Source organism: Nannobrachium achirus (genome assembly GCF_963921795.1).
Source record: "Nannobrachium achirus genome assembly, chromosome: 18".
NCBI classification, from domain to species: domain Eukaryota; kingdom Metazoa; phylum Chordata; class Actinopteri; order Myctophiformes; family Myctophidae; genus Nannobrachium; species Nannobrachium achirus.
The window spans coordinates 53,210,653-53,218,213 of NC_137825.1; positions in this window are offsets into that span (position 1 = coordinate 53,210,653).

A 7,561-nucleotide genomic window follows, 5' to 3' on the forward strand; every position below is an offset into this window, starting at 1 on the left:
CTAATGAGCGGAATATATATCCCATAGGCTAAGGAAAACCTTGATGCGATTATTCACAGCAGGTCCTTTGTAGAGCAGCTATTTTGAAGGGTAAACACAGCTGAAGGTAGTGTGTTTTTTATTTATGTTAGAGCAGGGGTGTCAATTGGGTATGGCAGGGGTATGCAGCTGCCATACCCTGGGTCCAGGCGGGAAAATAAAAGTTTGTTTTAAATATAAATCCATGACTGTCTCTATCTGTGCTATTACGTTGTTAAATTACAGTAAAATAACTACAAATGCGAAATGTAACAAAATGGTCACTTTAACAAGGTATTATAATTATATTCTCCACACTAATGTAAGGCAGCCAACCCTCACATTAACTATCACACTAACATGCCAAGTTTAGCTGCACTTGAACAACCGTTCGACTGCCATATCCTGCCCAAGAAACCGTAGAAACGGGAGGAAAAAATAAAATGTATGGCAACATGTTGCCATACCTTAGCTTTTGCTGAACTGACGCCACTGTGTTACAGCGCGCCAGCATGTGCCGTTTCTGTACAGTTAACATGTAATAGGGGGTGACGGATGCACAGCCAGTTTGTGCACCGGCCATAGAGCAGGGGCAGATTATGGGCCGAGCCGGTGGGGCCAGTGCCCCCGGGGGGCCCTTGATTACAGTGGTGGGAAAAGTACTCAAATGGTGTACTTAAAGGGGGCCTGTCACCTAAAGGGTTACTGTCACTTTAAGAATCATCTTAAAAAACAAGTTAATATTTATATGATGTCATTGTGGGGATGCGCAATTATAAGCCAATCAAATTAATTGTCTGGAATAGCCTGACTGTATGACTACTTACTGTACTGGTCAGCTGTTGTTGGGGGGCGAGGGGCAGATTATACTGTGACATGAGCTTCAGACTGTTTCAGACCGTTTTCAGAGAAGCTCATGTCACAGTGTAATCTGCCCCTCAACCCCTTTAGGTGACAGTACCCCTTCAAGTAAACGTACCAATGCTGCAATGTAGAAATACACTGTTGCGAGTAAAAGTCCGGAATTCAAAATGTGCTTGAGTAAAAGTACGAAAGTATTGGCATCAAAATGTACTTAAAGTACCAAAAGTAAAAGTGCTCATTATGCAGAATGTTCCATTTCACAAGTTTTCAAATTTATAAAAAGATTTACATTTGTTGAAATGTATATAGGGAAGTGGTTAATGTAATGTTTTGTGCTAATAATCAAAATCTACAAAGTAACTAGAAACTCAAGTTTTCAAATGAATGCAGTGGAGTAAAAGTACAATATTTGGATCTGATATGAAGTGGAGTAGAAGTAAAAGTATTGGAAATTGGAAATATTCAAGTAAAGTGCAAATACCTCAGAATTGCACTTAAGTACAGTACTTGAGTAAATGTACTTGGTTACTTTACACCACTGCTTGATTACCATGGGCCCCTAGAGGGCCCTGGTAGTCACAAGGCCAATGAACGTATTTAATGAAATGTATATGTATTATGTAAAAGCTCAAATATAGGCCCCTCAGCCTTTAAAGTACAAGGACCCTCCTATAAGTCTTTCTGACTAATAGGACTAATGTCTGACTATAATAACTGACACGAAAAGCATCTTTAATATGTATTTTTTCACATGCAAATAAATATCATGCAAATACGTCTAAGTTATATAGACTCCTGTATGATAAAAGTGCTTTCTTGACCCCACTTGGTGAAAATGTCGAAAATAGCAGACCTCGGAGCGACGCGTTGTGAGCTTGGAGGTCGGCTATTTTCAGTACTTGATACCACACTGAACTAAGCATAATCAAGTGAATACTGGAGATGTGGAGTAAGGCATGGATTTCTACACAGAGAGGGCAATTATTTCAACATAAGATGCTGCATTCAAGTTCAGGAGAGTTTGGACAAGGCTTGAATGTTGCCTTCAGGTATGGCATGGAAAGAGGGCATTTGCCCTCTTTCACCATAGTAAAAAACTGCATTCATGGTCTGGATAGGGCACTTTTTACAGACGGATAAAAGGACGGGGGCTCAAGCCCCCTTTGATGTGTGCACGTGCCTGGTGTGAGTGGTGCGTGGGCGAGAGAGAGAGAGAGAGAGAGAGCCCTATAACATGGTTTGCCCAGGGGCCTCCTCGAGCCTTAACCACTTCCAGCGTCCGTATTGTGGCCAAAGCTTTCGCGCTCGACGTGCTGCGGGCTTGTCGGCCGGCTATTTTAAGCAGAAAGCTTTCCTCACAATATAACAGAGTCCAGAGGGACTCCGGTCAACCATAGGGTTTAAGTGATTAATCTGTCACTGCTTCTTAGTCGGAATATGAATCTGCCAGGGGTTAGGCTCGTCCACCAAAACTGAAACTACTTTTTTCTCCTCGCAAGGGATATCAGGCTGAAGTCCAAATATGGACCAACCACTCCAAGTACTTTTTTGTTATTATTTTAATTAAATAAAATCACTTACCCTGCCTTTACATTTTCAACCTATCTTCATATAATTGGTCCTCACTAATGCTTATCATAATATGGTACAATTCTTTTTGTTCCTGCTCGGTGTCTCAGAGGAGCGATGTGAACAGTTCCTAAACCCCCCCACCAGTGACATAATCGATGGGGAATCAAGGCTAATTACAAAACGGCAGGCTTTCCATTCCTGGGAAGCTATAGCACGCTATTGGAAGCCATCGTTCTCGCGCCATTAAAAATGAGATATGACGACAGGTTGAAAAGTGTCTCCCTTTAACTGATACACGGTTAATTTATCGACGAGGGTGCAAAAGACATACATATGGGCCCAAGTTACATTAATTGGACGGCGCACTTGCTCAGCAACTGATTTTCCCCCTTGAGATAATAAAGGTATCTATCTATAAAGGTATCTATCTATCAACGGAGTATAGCACACATACATAGATAGATAGATAGATAGATAGATAGATAGATAGATAGATAGATACCTCTATTATCCCAAGGGGGAAAATCAGTTGCCCAGAGGCAGCACAGCAGTATAAGGTTATTTACAAAGTTACAGAGAAGTAGGAAAAAGTTAAAAAAGTAAAGAGCAAGGTACATCAAGAGAGGGAACGAATAACATATACATATATATACATAAAGTGTCACAACTATCAAAAAGGTGCAGTGTCCAAATCAAAAGTGACCATAGCAGTCAATGCTAGTAGCCGGGGAGCCACTATGCCAAAATTAGAGAAGACCTGTGATGTCATGACATACTCCAAATTTTAGTTTTTCCTATTAATTTGGTCAATAAGGTAATGAGAGTCCTGCTCTGCCGGAAACACTGCGAAAAAAAGTTTCCCATTGACTTCACTATACTGGAAAAAAACACACCAAAAGAATTAGCATGTGAGGGGTCAAACTAAGGGTTCTTCATGATTCTGAATCCATTGCAAGCATTTGTTTTGCATGAAAAACATTCTTTGGGCTAGATTTCAGCCTCTCAAACCTGTGACAAGTGATGAGTCATCACTTTTCACCGTTATTTTGGTAAGTTTTCTAGCCCAAGGAATGTTTTTCATGCAAAACAAATGCTTGCAATGGATTCAGAATCATCAAGAACCCTTAGTTTGACCCCTCACATGCTACTTAAAGCATATTTTTTTGGTGTGTTTCTTTCCTGTATATTGAAGTCGATGGAGTGAATATACAAATGGCCATAACTTTTTTTCGCAGAGTTTCCGGCAGAGCAGGCCTCTCATTCTGTGTACCTTAATGACCAAATGAATAGAAAAAAATAAAATAAAAAGTATGTCATGACGTCACAGGTAAAACCCTATTCTTTGAGCTTTTGGGCCTGTGGCTCCCCGGCTATAGTTAGTGCAACAAGTATCTCACTGTCATGTCAAACACAGGCAAAAATACCTAAAACTACTAACACAACCTAATAATAATACTAATAATAATTATACTAATAATACTTGCTCAGCAACCGATTTTCCCCCATGGAATAATAAATGTATCTATCTATCAACAGAGTATAGCACACTCCAGATTAATATTTCATCCGCTCCCATTCTGCAATGTGGCGTCCCAAAAATTAAATCCATCTGGGGTTGGATTTCTTGAGGCCAGGAATCTGACCTCTCTGGACCAGGCACGTGCACACATAGACATCAAAGGGGGCTTGAGCCCCTGCCCTTTTATCCTTCTAACCCTCTCCAGACGAGGAATGCAGTTTTTACTATGGTGAAAGAAATGCAAATGTCAGAAAATCAGAAAATCCATGATTCCATTTGCAAAATCCGTAGGGGAATTTTTGGCAGCTGCTGAAAGTTTGTCTCATTCACTTATTATACACTACTAGCCCTTACCCGTTCAAAGATATGAGCTCCGAAATGATGTGCAGTGTGTGAGTTGGGATGGGATGTGTAGGCGGCCTACTGTGCACACAGTATGAGGGATGGAAAGTAACTTTAACTGGTGCTTGCATGATAATATGTAGGAGCATCAATGTAAGAAATACCCGTTTCGTTTAATGGCAGGCTACCCCCCCAGCCACCCGCCTGCGCACACACCCGCCTGCCTGCGCACACACACACACACACACACACACACACACACACACACACACACACACACACACACACACACACACACACACACACACACACACACACACACACACACACAGAGAGAGAGCGCTGAGAGCTGGTTAAACATGTTGCCTCATGCTAGATGCAGAATAGATGTGCCTCATGCTAGATGCAGAGCTCCAAAATGATGTGCAGTGTGTGGGTTATGGGATGTGCACTGTGCACACAGTATATGAGGGATGGAAAGTAACTTTAACTGGTGCTTGCATGATGTAGGAGCATCAATGTAAGAAATCCGGTTCGTTTAATGGCTACAGAGATACTGTCAGACAGACAGACAGACAGACACTCACTCACTCACTCACTCAGACAGACATTCGCAAAATTATAGTATAGATATGAGACACACACTTTCAGCAGCTGTCAAAAGTTCCCCTACGGATTTTGCAAATGGAATCGTGGATTTTCGGATTTGCTGTACTCTGAAGTTTCCAATATTGTTTTCATAATTCCCCGAAAGATTTAACTAAATTACACAAGCGACTTGACTAAAGGCAGCATTCAAGAGAATCGCCATGTCCAAACTCTCCTGAACTTGAACGCAGCATCTTATGTTGAAAGAATTGTCCCCTCTGCGTAGAAACCAAGCACCGAAAATAGCCGACCTCCAAGCTCACAACGCGTCGCAGCGCGACGCCGTTCTGAGCTTGTTTTTTTTTGATTGATTGATTGATTGCAGACTTTATTAGAAGTTTGCATAGAAAAAGGTAAAGTTTCATGACGGTACAGTTCACTGGTACAAGGTCAACTAAAAGGAGATGGAGAGGAGAATGGCTGCCGCCTGTAAGTGGTTCTTCAGGGCGATTTTAAAGGATGCTAGGGAACCACACTCCTTTAAGGCCTTCGGTAGGGCGTTCCACCTTTTGGTTGTATAGTCTGCTATTTTCGATATTTTCACTGCACGTCCCTGGCTCTGGACTGATTCACAACCCATCTATGCTACCTATCAGCAGGATCAGCAGGATTACAGCACATATTGCACTGTGTCACTGCTAGTGCCACAACACCTAGACCCTAACACCCTCTGATCCAAGCTGGCACCTAGTCAGCGCGTGTCACTGCCAATTTAGCAGAGGGAAGGGGAATGAAAAGAGAATAACCAGCGCTTGATTAGACGTCGTGTATTTTTAGAGCTGGCTGAATGGCCAGCTATAGCAATTAGAGCAAGGGTCTTCAACGTTTTCAGGCCAAGGACCCCTTATTTTGGGTTCATGTGAATTTGTGTCTGCTCTTTTTCCCCTTTACACAAAACCTCTTTTATTTTTGGCTAAAGTTCTCAGAATATGGACGCTATAGGGTTCAAGTGTTTAAAATCGAAAAGAAGGGAAAAAAGCTTCTACCACACAGATTTGGAGGACCCCCTGTAGTAACTCTGAGGACACCCCTGGGGTCCCGGACCCCCTGTTGAAGACCCCTGGCGTAGAGCACTGGTTCCCAAACCTTTCAGGTCGAGACCCAAAAGTGAGATTAGGCGTTTGTCGGTGAAAATAGACGGTCTACAAGCGCACGGCGCGTCTCTTCGAGACGCGTTGTGCGCTTGTAGATCTGCTATTTTCACTTCTTAATTATTATATTTGTTTTAATTTGTGGAATTTCTTAAGATGTGTTTGTTTGTTTGTTTTAAAAATGCTTAACTGCTTCACAGCCAAATCGCCTTCCATCGCCATTTTGAGGAGGCCCAGCCAGCCAGATCACCAAACGTCACCTTGGGGATCATTTTCTGATTTCTTTGGTATTTTTTTGACATTTGAGCTATAAATGACCATTCTAGGTTCATATAAGCTTAAGCTATGAAAATGCGCTGGAAATGACATCATCGATGATGTAACCCGGAAGTCGTTCGGCCATAACAAAGCATAGGCCTTTCCATAGCATTGAAAGCTGACGTTTTTCTTATCAAACTTTACCATATTTAGACGGATTTTCATTCGGAAAAAAATGGCAGGCTGACAGAGTGGTCACTCAGGAGCAAAAACGAGTGTACACGGCGTGCGCACGACGTGCACGCGCTCCAGGATCGCTCCCGTTCGGCGGACCGGGAGCCATAATGGCGGCTCCATAGGCGGCCATTATGGTCCACATGCTGTCCAGGCTTAGTCGTTGGGCACACTCTAGTGGTATAGTACGTGTACTACATTCTGCAATTATATTATCCCTGCTGGGTTAGGCTACTGATAACTTGGAAATTAATAATATTCCTGGCAGTATAGGCGCACAAGCATATTGTAAATGGCTGTGTATGTGTAAAGAGGTGGTGCCATGATTCCCCCCCCCCCCCCCCCCCCCCTCTAAAACATGATTATCAGGTATTATGATTATACTAGGAGGAAGATTTTTTCCAAAAGAGTATACAGAAAGAGTTATAATTGGGTTTTTATGTGGCCACACCCCCAGTTCATTAAGTATGCATGAATGGCATGGTGGGTGGTGACCCAGCTGATATAGCCACACCCCACAGTGTTGGGTGAATGGTAAATAGGGGAGGAGTTGATAGTGTGACATACTTAGTATCTGTGTTTTTTAACTGACACTTTTCACCACAAGGTGGCAGCCTCCAAGAGAAAACAAACACATACTAAGAGAATACATAATTTCTCAAAAAAACACACACCAGGGGGTCTAATGAAGTACTTTCAACCTCCTAGACACATGAAAAACAGAAAAAGTACAAAACTATGGCACCACCTCTTTAAACAAATTATAGTAATCTTTTGAAATAATATATTTTTTTTTAAATGTAGGAAAATACATTTAGATTTTTACTTGGGTCGTTCGTGACCCCTAACAATTGGTTCGTGACCCACATATGGGTCCCGGGCTCCCGGCCCACTGTTTGGGAACCACCGGCGTAGAGACCGGAAAGGATATTTCGCGGGAATCTGCACGGCGACGTTCCAACAAATGGGATAATACAAGGACTGTGGGAGATTTAGATGTTGCAACTTGCGATAT